We start from the raw sequence: 13296 nt of genomic DNA on the forward strand, positions 1-13296 counted from the left end.
CATCTGGCTCCTCCCCACCCCCCCAGGAAGAAATGTCGCCTGCACCAGTGTCCTACTCATCCACTGCCTCTTTCTCTCCCCTAATAGTAAGTCAGCATAAAATGTGGGTGAGGTCTGAGACCCAGAAATCATGCCCCTTCCCGCAGGGACAAGGGACCACTCAGCAGGCAGGATGTCAGCGGCTGCTTGCCTTCAGGGACCCCCTCGCTGGCCTCAGGAAATCTGACTTTTCTCTGTGCCAGGTTGTGACCCTCCCCACAGTGCCTGTGAATTAATAAGCTGTGTCTGCCAATATGAAAATATTGACAAATTCATTAATTTTCCTGTTATTTCTCAGCATCCAATTTGTGTCTCTTAATTATGATCTATTTACATTTTTTCTGTGCTGTTGATGGAGAGGAAAACCCTCCAGTTGGCAGACAGATGGGTCCCTTCATTTGTTCTCTGTTTTCCGAACTGCACCCGAAAATACACAGGAACAGGATGTAATCCCACGGGGGGTGATCAGGGTCAGTTGGTTTGTGTATCATTCTAATTCAAAGAAGAAAAAAATGCCTCTTCTAGAGAACAAAAGCGAATAAATCCTGTCTCTAATGTGTCCGCATAAATATGGTAATGTGTTTATCACAATGGGGTTGAAGTTGGGTGATAACTAGATCAATTTATCATTTATAAAAGTACAGAATATTCATGAGGTCCATATGACTTGTTCTCTGTGAACCAATCATGACAAAGAGAAGGAAGCTCTCAGGAAATGGGGGAATATTTGTTGGCTTGCTGATGCTGAGACTGGTGCCTCGGAGCAAAGCCCATCCATACCTTCCCGCAGTCCTGAGACCCCAGATGAGGCCATGGCACGCGCGCACAAGCATTTCCTGCACCACTTGGCCAATTCTGGACACGCAGGTGTCCTGTGTATCCACGCATGGGTCAGCACACGCAGATGTCTGGAGTATATACACAAATGAGTCAGCACACACAAGTGCCTAATGTGTATACACAAATGAGTCATAGAACACATAGGTGACTAGTGTGTGTACATGCATGAGTCAGCACATGCAGGTGTCTGGGATTGTCGTAAATATTCTATGATTAACTCAAGGGAGTACCCCGGTTGTGGGACCTGGTGCAGAGGGGAGGTGGGAACAAACCTAGTTCCAGAAAATTGACATTGCGTGACCCCACACACACACAGATAATGTCTTCTGTTTGGGGAAAGCACAATAGCCTTCAGCAATTCCTTCAGCCCAGATTTTTAAAGTTCCCCCAAATGAGCCCGTTTCTCACCTCTTGATTTTATCTTCCTTTTAGCTACTTAAATATAGATTTCCAGAAAATAATACTAAGATGGACTCCAAGTATTACACCCTCTTATTTTTCTCCCTTTAGCGGACATTTCAAGAAACGCACTGTGCAGAGGTAGGCGCGTGGTTGGCTGTGGTCACTCATACTGGGTCATTCAGCCCCTTCCGTTTTGCAAGAGAAGCTGGTGGCCAGAGGCTGGGGTGTGCTCAGTGCCACACATTCAGGTAAGAAGTAGATCGTGAGATGTAAGTGTGGGTACAAAGTGTGGGGAACGCGCTGTCGGCATGCGGGTAGAGAGAAATCACCTTCCAGGAATACCTAGGGAGGGAGGCGTGTGTGCACTGCTCCCTGAAAGATAGGTCAGAGGAGGGCATCTGGGAATCTGGGAGGAGGGCTGGTCCTGGCCTTGGCTGAGCAGGAGGAAAACAGAGCATCACCGGTCCCATGACTGTTTCTGTCTGCGCCAGCAAGGCTAACTCACAAGAGCTGACACACCTTTGCTGGAAATTACTGCAAGAATATCTGCTCCTCAAATCAATCACCACAGCCCTTGTGGGAAATGTGTCTGTCCTAAAGTAATGCATGCTGTGTGAAGGGATTGGAACATTCCAGCACGAGCGTGGACACTGACTGATGGCAGCCAGCCATCCGAGGCCGTTCCAGGGAGCAGACGTCAGGTGACATGCAGCAGTTCCACATGAGCTCTGTTAATCACAGGGGTGCACGCGGTGTCATCGTGATGATCTGGTCCAGGGGGCCTTTCCAGGAGGGGCGGGGTACCCACCACCGTCTCACCACATGCAGGACACTTGCACGCAGCAGTTTCCCAGGTGCCACTTGACCTTCAGATGTCCCACATCCCAGTGAGCACACGACAAGCCCGCGCAGAGCCAGCTCTGTTTCTCGGTAAACTAAAGGCAGTTTTCTTGCGTCTGTCAGAAGTACCATGTTTTGCCGCATCTGTGGGGGACACCGATTCTTCCTTCTGTACCAGGGACTGCTCGCCTTGCAGGAAGCTCGTCACCAGGGACAGTGCCACCCCAGGAGAGGGAGACCAGACGTAGGCAGGGGGGTGTGCACAGCCCCCAAGGACAGATGCCCCTACACTGGGTCATGTGCACCTTCTGGGGGTGAAATGCACATTCATCCGTGCTGCTTCAGGATCCCGGCAGCTTGGACAGCAAGGAGGGATGTGTGCAGCTGTTTAAAAGAAAGTCCATGTTTTGGTGAACTGTGGGATGGGGGACAGTCAGTGCCAGGTGCGGGCCAGAGCCATGTGGACCAAGTCTGGAGGAGGCTTGCCATAGGTCCACAGGTGAGGAACTCGGGTCACCAGGCCACACTGGGGTGGGCAACACACCGAGGCCTGGAAAGGAAAGGTCCAGAAACAGCCCATTCCCGGGTCCTGGGTCAGCCGTTCTGACGGTTGCTTTACAGAATAAATACCCCATGTTGACTCTTGTGGCACAAGAGGTAATTTTCATGACCTTGTTATTTGGCTAAAGTATGCTTGGCAAACTGGAAAAGACAAATGGGAATTTCCCGCAGACTCTATTCATAAATAAAACGTGGCCTGAATTGTCATTATTCTACTGAAGTTGACTCGGTGTGCAGATGCAAGGGCACGGTGCAGGAGAGCACGTGCAGGCCGGCTGGAACTGGCCGGTGGGGTGCAGGGGCAGCAGGCCGGGGTGCGGCAGGGACCCGTCCTGGCCTGGGGGTGCCTTCCCCTGTGCTTACAGAAGGCCGGAAGCAGGTTCGCGCTCAGGGATAATGGGCTTCCTGGGAAGCCAGGCCCTCGGCACAGAGAGCCGTAGCTCCCACCACCGGCGTTCAGGGTCAGCAGCCCTGGCGATGCTGTCACGTAGGAGGCCTTTTCCCACCTTCGCATCTCTCCCTGCTGCTTGGGAGCCACCACCAAGGCCCTCAGGATGAGTGACTGCCCTGTAAGGGGGCTGCTTTAAAGGCACCTGGAAAATCAAATCCTCATCTCTTGGCACAAAAGAGAGTGAGCGAAAGAAAAGGCCGTGTGCAGACCAAGAGTGATCACGTGGGATAAAGTGAGCAGCATGATTAATTCAGCAATTGGGGTCCAAGATACAACGGAACAGCCAACCAACCACACAACCAACCAATTAACCAACCACACAACCACACACTAACTAACCACACAACCACACACTGACCAGCCATACAACCAACCAACCACACAACCAATCACTCAACACGATTTATTCAGAAGAATAGCCCATGTTATGAATTGAATGCCCACGTGCCCCCCCAAATTCCCACAGTGAAGTCCTAACCCCCGGTGGGATGGTATTAGGAGATGGGGCCTTTGAGAGGCACTTGGGGTCAGATGAGGTCATGAGGGCAGGGCCCCATGGTGGCATTACTACCCCTGTAAGAAGAGGAAGACCAGAGCTCACTCCCTCTCCACCATGTGAGCACATAGCGATAAGGCATTGTCTACAAGCCAGGAAGGACCCTCACCAGAACCTAATGCCAGCACCTTAATCTTAGGCTCCCAGCCTCCGGAATGGTCTGCTGTTTATACCCACTCAGTCCGTGCTGCCTGAACGGGCTAAGACACAGACCAAGCTGACTAAGACACAGACCAAGCTGACTAAGACAGCCAGAAGCTCAAGATTCAGCAAGACCAGGTTCTCAAGAAGAAGTGTGAAGTTCAGGGCTGAAATAAGGAAGATTCCTTGGCAGTCCACTAAGAAGCTTTCTGATCCCTAGACCTCCCCTCCTCAGCTCTGTGCAGCCAACGACTGTGCCTTCCTTACCCCAGCACAAGATGGAGCTTGAGTGTCTAGAGAAGACGAGCAGAGGCTCCATGGATGGGGACCAGTGCAGCTAAGAACAGGGTTCCCGGCTACACTGAGGCGTCAGGAGTGCTCCCTGTTCTGTGTTGGGATTGCTACTCAACCGTTTCTTCATCGCACCCCTGGGGGTCATGCTCTGACAGCCCTGGAACCACTCCTCCATGGCACCTACCACATGTAACCATGTGTTTGTCTGTGTGACAGTGACCACTGTGTCTGCCTGCAGACTGCAGCATGTTCTGGGGAATGCGCTGTCTGATGTGGCTTACATCCCGTCCTTGGTCCTGGAGCCCAGTGTTTGGCAGAGGAAGACTCAATAAACAATGGTGGGATGAGTGGACAGATGAATAGATGAAGGCCTAGAATCCCAGTTAGGTCATGCAGAGAGGACCGAGGTGTGTGGCATACCATGGACCAGAAAGGGAGGCTGGAATCAGGCACCAAGGGCTATAGAATGGGATGCACAGTCAAACCCTGAGAGAGACCCTACGTTCCAAAGCACAGGAAGCCAACTATGCTAGGGAAACTTTTGTGCTGGTTTAAAATTCCAGAGCTGAGCCAGACAGAACTTTCTAAGGTTCTTGGGGGGAAAAAGGTTTGGAAAGCTGGATCATGCCAGGTGTTGGTGTAGCTGTTAGAACAACACATTAGGTGGACACTAGCATCACAGATGGAGCGCTGAACACAGACAGAGTGCTAAACACAGAGCACCGAACAGAGAAAAAAGCAAGAAACATGGCGGAATGTTCACATAAGTTAAAACTGCGCATAGGTGAAACAACAGTAGCAATTTTATGAGAATATTGAAATAAAAAGATAAGTTATAGGATGACTACAACGGACAGATTGGAGTGATGTGGGGAATCAAGGAGAGAGGTGGATGAGTGATGGTAAAAGAGAGTGAGCAGGAGAAAAGACTGTGTGGATCAAGAGTGATCACGAGGGAAAAACGAACAGCATGATTAATTCAGCATCTGGGGTCCAAGACACAAAGGAACAGCCAACCAACTACATTACCAACCAACTGTACAACCACACACTAACCAACTAACCAACCACACAAACACACAACCAAACAACCACACACCAAGCAACCAACCACACAACCAACCAAACAACCACACACTGACCAACCACACAGCAACCAACCAACCACACAGCCAACCAAACAACCACACACTTACCAACCACACAACCAACCATCCAACCAAACAACCACACAGTAACCAACCAACCAACCAATAACACAGCCAACCAACCACAAAACCAGTCAACCAACCATACAACCAACCAAGCATACAACCAACCACTACAAAAACATCCACAAACTAACCAACCAATCACACAGATAATCAACCAAACACATAAACAACCACACAACCAACCAACCAGCCACTTAACTGATCAACTACACAACAAACATATCAAATGAACAAGCACACAACCAAACCACAACAGAGCAAGCTACCCAATATGGTGGGTATGTGGTTTACCAGAGCACTTATAATTTGGAACATGAGATCTGTTCTTTTGTAAAAATTGGAAGTCTCTGAGAGAAGGGCAAAAGAAACTAATGAAATTCATATTAGATTTTTTAAATGTCAAAAGATTCCAAGAGAGTCCTGGATATGCTGATAGGCACACACAAAATTCTCTGCAGGCTTAATTATTATTTGCTGTGTTTGATTCACTTACGCCAACTGCAGCTCTAGGGTGTCTGAGCACAAAGATAAAGTAGAATTTAGAAAGGTAAGCCGTAGCTACAGCCTCAGGTCTAGAGACAACAGACGCCTTGTCTGTTGGAAGATGCTCTGCCAAGATGAAGAGCAGAACCAAATACTGCTGCTCTTCCCAAGGACCAAAGACTCGAGCCTTGGACTTGGGCTGACACTGGGTCCAGCTGTGGACCCAGGCTCTGCAGAGACACTTCTGAGGACACGAGAGGGTGGCTTCTGATTTTCTAGCCTACAAAGCTCTCAGCAGCCTTCTGCTGTGAGTGTGGCTAAAAGGAATTTCTAACTGACAATACAGTGCCCAAGTTGCCGAGTTGAAAAATTGTTTACTTTTTTAAAAAGCTCCTTCAGATATTCACTCATGTCTTTCGTATGTATTCTCTCTTTTCTTTTTGATAGTAAGATGAATTTTATCTATGTACATAGCATTTTCAATTAGAACAAATTCTACATTTGTTCATAAAATTACTAACCAACATTATATGCAAATAATGAATCATGGAACTTTACATCAAAAACTAAGGATACACTGTATGGTGACTAACATAACATAATAAAAAATTATTATAAAAAAAAAGAAAAGGGGTTCAGGGAGGCATCTTTCAGTGACAGAATGAAAGGGAAGTCATGAGATGTCCCCAAGGATCCCACACAAGGTGGACCATCCGCAGCTGAGCCTTGTAGTGGAGTGGGTGGGATTCAGTCCTGCATTTGCCTTATGTTTTCTGTCTCCTAGCTTGCTGAGAGTCGCCTTCGTGTTCATAAGCTCTCCTACTCCTTGCTCTGTTGGCCTTGTGATACACAGGAGCCTAGGAAGGGCCTGAGGGGAGGAGGCATGGAGAGACCACGGCCCAAAGGTGGAGGATGTAGCTGCACGAGCCATGCCTCCTGGGGCGGGCCATCCACAAGCTGAGCATCAGCACCGGTGCTGTGAGCACAGTTTGAGCCTGGACAGGTTGAGGCCCCTGAAGGACAGGCTTCGTCTTACATGCTCATACTTTCCCAACACCCCACAGGCACACCCCCAGGCATTTAGGAGGCGCTTGCTGAGGATGTAAGGGAGGTTAGAAAGCTTCTTCTCTCCCTCCTGGGTTCCAGGCACGGGCCCTGAAGGTTGACCCACTCAAGACAGAGTGACATGTAGAAACAGCGGAGTCTGTTAGCAGGTGGATTACCACCCTCACAGGAGAGGCCCCCTGGAGCAGCGAGGGGGCATTGGAACCACGTTCACACACATCTGAACAAAGAATAAACATTTGCAGCCAGGTGACAACCCAGAGGAAGGGGATTAAGCTTTCAGGGGCAGCAAACAGGGATGGTAGACATGGGGGAGATAATGAGGGTATGGTTATTTAGGACCAATGTGCCTGCTTAGGGTGGGTGAGAGTCTAGCACCCACCCTCCCCTTGCTAGTCTGGGAAAGGGAGACACCTTCACAGACAGGATTGATGTCCTGGCTTTAGGCAAATGGGGCAGGGGCAGAGCGCTGCTCTTTCTCATGAGTCTTCGGCTCAAAATCACCGATATGGCAAAGTGGCCTGTTTTGGCATGGGTGTCGTGGCCCCAAAAGGGACCCTCTGGCTCCTTGTAGGGCTGTCCAGCTGTGGTGCAGGGTGCCAGGGGCCTGCCAAGCATGGGCATGGAAGGAGCAGGCCAGGGCTTGAGGGAGTGGGGGACACCTTGCGCGTGGTCAGCAGTGGTGCTCCTGGAAGTGGCGTTGTCCGCTTTGTCTAGAATTCCCTGCAAGCTTCTTGAGAAGCCCAGTGGACTTTGGGCAAGAGACAGAAACATTATCTCTTTTGGGAAGGTCCGGGCCAAGGGCCACATTCTGGAAGAGAAGGGCCCCTGTGCGCCAAGATATTGTTTCCTCAGTTTTAACTGATTAAAGAAAAAAAGTACAGACTGTGTTCCCATGGCCGGGGGTTAGGTGTGAAGGCCTCTGTCTCCGCGGTCAGTGTGTAAATCCGGTGACAGTTGGCACCTGTGGGCATTCTGTTCCCTGGAGCATTCGCCGGATTGCTCATGCTGTTCATGACGATTTCCTGAATCAGCCGCACACCCGCTCCTTCCCTATTCTGCCTTCCTCCCCCGCTGCATGTATTCCCAGTAGTAGCCAGCTTCCTAGGAGAGACTGGGTATGACGGTCACCTCCATGAAGATGGGCGGGGTGCTCTCTCTCTCTCTGCCTCTCTCTCTCTCTGTCTGTCTCTGTCTTTCTCGCCCCTTTATGGACTTGTGGAGTTTCCTTGGGCCAACAGGAGCCCCTTCAAGCTGGCCCCCATGTCCTTCTGGCATGCTGTGTCTTTGAGGGCTTCCCTGCTCTCTGAAAGCTCGGATACGCAGGCACATCTCCTACTTTCCATGCCCCAGAGCTGGGATCAGCCATTTCTCCAAGGAGCAAAGGGGTGATTTTTTTTAAATACAGATTTCAGAATCAGTATTTTTCAAAATCCTTCTTCCCCACAGGCCCCCACCCAACGTGCTTCATAATATCAGGTAGGTTTGGGGTGCCCTCACCCCTATAAAACCTGCACCGTTCCTGGCACACATAAGGTGATGAAAAAAAAAAAACCCCAGAATGTCAGTTTTCTTCCTGTCCTTAAGACTGACAAGTTCAGCTGAACCAGAGCATGAATCTCAGCCCAAAATAGCCCACACTGACTCGCAGTATCTAATTCAACTTAATTGAACTACCAGTTTTGTGTTGAATCGACCCATTGGAAAGAGAATGTAACAAGCCAGGGAGATACGGCCCCTGAGCCATGTATTTTTCTAAGATCTCTGGGCACGGGCGAGGCCAGAACACCAAGGATTTGGAATACGTGAATACACTGATGTTTCCTTGGGCTAAAATTACTTCACTCCATTTTTCTACCTTTTTTAAGCCACCCTAGAGATGGGATCCCAGATCTATTTCCAAATCACGCTGAAGGAGATCCCACTGCCTGCTTGCATAATGCATCCCAGTGTTTTAATTTAGGATCCTCTCATCACGAAGGAGCATATTTTCAGTCTCTGCAACTTCAGCCTCCTCCTCCTGCTTCATCGACAATCGAGATGAAGCAAGATCACAGCTGCCCCTGAGCTCCGCGGACAACGTGGTGCCGCGGGACACAGAGACCGTTGTCACCTGGACAGCAGCACAGCACAGCAGTCCCCATGCACCCAGCCCCCTAGTGGGGTTCCAGTCACTGCTAGTAAAACAGCAGCCGCCACAAACATGTGCTCAGCTGCTGACAACTGTCTCCGTCCGCCAGGGGCGCCGCAAGCAAGCCCCGCGCAGAATTTGCCCCTCACGCCCTGGAGCCTGGATGTCCAAGGTCAAAGTGCCGGCCAGCTTCTCGGTGGAGAGAGAGGGCGCTGGGTCCTCCTTCTTGTCAGGTAAGCACAGCCGCCCTGGAGTCTCACGGAACCTCTGTCACCTCCTGCCAGGCCCTGTGTGCACACAGTCCCATGGGGGGTTAGGGCTCCCACCTGTGAATCTGAGGGGACCCAGTGTGTAGCATTAGCCAGTCTTAGAAAATACTTCATCCTTCACCACGCGCCTGCGAGGCGTGGGCCTCATGGAGCCTGTTTTTTAGACGTGCAGACGGGTGGATGGACGGACACAGAGGAGGCTGGGAGCTGGAAGGTTGAGCCAGTAGGTGGCAGCGCCCTCTGAAATCGTTTCCTGCGTCCCTGCCTTCCTTGGGCTGTCGTCCTGAGTGCATGATGTCCTCGGCTGGTGGGCTCTGAGGCAGCGGACGTGCAGCTCGTGTCGGGCGCTCTGTGGCTGTGTCAGGATGCCAGGGAGCCTGGCTTCCGGATGTCTGCTCCCCGAGCCACGCCAGCAGCTCCTGGGGAAAGTGTCCAAAACAGAAGTTGAGCTCGGAGGGACAGGTGTGGCTTTGGAGTCATCCTCGGATGGCCCCTAGAAGCCACACCTGGAGTCAGACCTCAGTCCCAAGGTAGGAAGAACGCCAGCTTTCCCTGATGCATCCTCAGGCCAGGACGCGACCCCAACATGTGGAGCCGAGAGTGGACTCCAGGAGTCAGGCCCCAAGGAGATGGTACCCTCACTACTCTGAACAAGATGGCTGTGCCGTGCGTCCTCCGCAAAGCTGGCAAGACAACCCTGACAGCCACAGGCCCGCTGCCCATGCTCTCCCACGCAGGTGCGGTCACATCTCACCTCCCCTTCGGACCTTGTGCACCTGCTTCTCCCTGAGCCTTGTGCCGATCCCTGGGGCATCTAGACAGACGCCAGCTCGTAGAGTTTGCTTTCAATCCTGGTGTGTCCGCAGTCTGTCTGCTGGGCCTTCTGTACAGAGGGCCCCTGTGTTGTTGGTGGCCCAGGGCTGGCCAGTCCACACGCTCCAGCAAGTGACCCGGTGTCCCAGCGGTGGTGCCCCAGGCCCATCTTCCAGGAGGGAAGCCTGTGGGTCTGAGTCCGCCGTCCTAGGGAAGGACTGCACAATCTGGAGAAGGCTCCCAGTGGCAGAGAGGGGCTAACCTGAGCTTCCGAGATGCATGGGTGCCATGGGGCTCAGGGTTCCCCCAGGGGTCGCAGAACATTTCACGGATGGATGGGCAGAGCACCCCAGGGGCATTCAGTGTTCTTGGCCTCGAGGGGCGCGTGGCACAGAAGGAGAGCTCGTTCCCAGCGGAGGAGCCTGCTTGCCACACTCTGAACAGAAAAGCCACTTGGAATGATCACGATTTCTCTTCGAGATCCGTCCTCATTTCCAGGGTGAAGTGTGAAGACTGCACGCGGTGTGAAATACTTCATTACTCCCAAGGAAGTTCCAGGAGAACCAGCATCCCCGAAACTTGGGCGATGGGAGTAAATGGTTCCGCAGAGTTTAAATCCCTCTTTGTCTGGACTCACTGGGGCGGGAAAATGCTGACTGTGCTTGTGCAGCTGTGGGGGGGGCTCGGCCAGCGCTTCCCAGTATTACAGTCACACCAGAATCCAGGTATCCGTAAGAGCTGCGCGAATTTGCTGAATCATGTGGCTGTGAACACATATCCCGGAGCACACCCACTGGAGCTCGTCCACGAGACACGCAAGCACGCGAGGATTATAGGCACGGGATGCTCTGCAGAAACATCGGGGAGGAGGGCGGGTCGTTCTACATGAATCTTCTCCAAGGGGCGCAGGCCACCCAGGGACGGGTCAGCCCAGGAAAACGAGGAAGACCCTCAGGCAGCCGTCAGCCCCACGTGGGGGACCGCTAGAACCCCCGCTGTTCCCGGGGGCCCACATCACCCCTCCTCTGTGCCCCCTCCCTCCGCTGCAGGGACTCATAGCACCGTGCCCTGGGGAAGGCTCCATATTCTGCCGCCGGCCTGGTGTCCGTGAGCCTCCCAGGCCGCTGCCTGGACGTGAGCACCCTCCCCAAGTGCTTGCTGCACGTATTCAAGTGTGAAGGCCTCGGTTAGACTGCGGCTGGGTTCCACATTCCCGTCCATGCTACCGTGGTCCTCAGCTCATGTGTCGCGTCTCTCTCAATAGCCTGCTTGTACGTCTCAGTGGATGCTAGCCGCCCTCTGGGATTGTGCAGCCTGCGTTGACCCCCGTTCTGTGGCAGAAACGAGTTGTCCCCAGACCCCATTCTCCCTTCCCCCATTCAGTAGCAAATGTCCTTCTCTTATTTGTTTCCTGAGACTTTTTCAGATAAGGGTTAAATGTCATTATGGGAATTTTTTGTGTTTACGTAGAACATGATTTGATTATTCTCCCTTTAACTCACTGTGTGGTATGGTTGTTTAAGAAAAGTTGTCACAATTGTTTGACAGTCTTCCCACTGAGAAGCAGGGTCTCTGTTCCCTCCCCTGGAATCTGAAAAGACATGATTTCTTGGACCAAAGAACATGGTGGAATGACTCCACGGTGGAATGATGTTGGACGACTCTCCAAGGCAGGTCAGTAAGTCCACCTCATTCCCTGGGTTTTTCTGTCTGGGGGAAGCTGGCTGCTATGTTTGAAAGTCTGAGTACGGTGCTCAAGACACCAGTGCCAGGCTTGCGTCAAGCCCCCAGCCATCAGTCAGCATCGAGCTCCAGCCATTAGACTGAGCTATCTTAGACTTCTGAAAGTTTGAGCTTGAGACAGCACCACACAAGACACCCGATCAGAACTGTCCGGTCTCCCCAGATTTCTGGCCCATGAAGTCCTGAGCGGTGCAAGCCACCACGTTTGGGCATAGTTTGTTATGCATCACTAGGAACTGGAATATGTGGCTACTTTATTGATAGATTTTCTAGTGTTCATTAATCCTCGCACGCATCCCCTGACCTGCCCCTGGGGGTGGCCACGTAGCTGCGTTCTGACAGTGAGGGTCCGGGGAAAGCGAAGGCTATTGCTCCCAGGCCAGGCCCCACAAAGAAACCACTGTTGCCATGTTCTGTCTCTCCTTCCAGGGGCTGGAACACCCTGACACGGCCATGCACACCAACTTCAACCTACACGGGCTGAGTCAGGGGGTGGCAGAACAGGAGGAACAAAGGACGAGCCTCCCGGGGCCCATCCCCATCTCCCCTGGAACATGGACTTGAGAATGAAGGAGGCCATGCCATCCCTCAGCAGCGCTCAGCCCTGCTGGGCTCGCCCTGCACAGCACAACACACCCAAGGATGCACTCGTGGGCACCACCTGGGAGGCCACATGCTCGTGTGTCGGGATCTGCACAGAGCAGGACCCCCTTACCCCAGCCTTGCCACACACTCTCCAGAATGCCCACAGGGCAGCACAACACGCCCACCCCCTCAGCACACACTCATATGCCATTTTCCCCCCTCGGGTGGTGTCATGTCCCCTCTGCTCACTGGTGAGTTTAAGCAGGGATCCACACATCTGACTCCCTGGGGGCTGCTCTTGTGGGATTGGCCCGTCCCCGTCACTCCTTTGTCTCCTGTCAGGTTTCCCGTTGTCCTCAATGACTGGTGGGAGTTCCTGGAATGTTCTGGATGCAGATCTCTTCTCCATTTCAGGCACTGCAAGACTTCCTCCAGCATTCCAGACATCCTCCAGCATTCCAGACTTCCTCCAGCATTCCAGACATCCTCCAGCATTCCAGACTTCCTCCAGCATTTCAGACCTCCTCCAACATTCCAGACATTCTCCAGAATTCCAGACGTCCTCCAGCATTCCAGACCTCTTCCAGCATTCCAGACGTCCTCCAGCATTCCAGACTTCCTCCAGCATTCTAGACCTCTTCCAGCATTCCAGACGTCCTCCAGCATTCCAGACCTCTTCCAGCATTCCAGACATCCTCCAGCATTCCAGACTTCCTCCAGCATTCCAGACCTCTTCCAGAATTCCAGACGTCCTCCAGCATTCCAGACCTCTTCCAGCATTCCAGACATCCTCCAGCATTCCAGACCTCCTCCAGCATTCCAGACTTCCTCCAGCATTTCAGACTTCCTCCAGCATTCCAGACCTCCTT

At 52.2% G+C, this 13296-nt stretch overlaps 1 long non-coding RNA gene across 1 annotated transcript; it reads left to right on the forward strand.

Annotated features, from left to right (window-relative positions):
- The first annotated feature begins 9154 nt into the window (after positions 1 to 9154).
- Positions 9155 to 12911, forward strand: LOC109491193. Its single transcript, XR_002144526.2, has 3 exons — positions 9155 to 9250; positions 11648 to 11773; positions 12272 to 12911. It is a non-coding gene; the product is annotated as an uncharacterized LOC109491193 (long non-coding RNA).
- Positions 12912 to 13296: the final 385 nt, after the last annotated feature.

This window comes from Ailuropoda melanoleuca, chromosome X, assembly GCF_002007445.2.
Source record: "Ailuropoda melanoleuca isolate Jingjing chromosome X, ASM200744v2, whole genome shotgun sequence".
Lineage (NCBI taxonomy): Eukaryota > Metazoa > Chordata > Mammalia > Carnivora > Ursidae > Ailuropoda > Ailuropoda melanoleuca.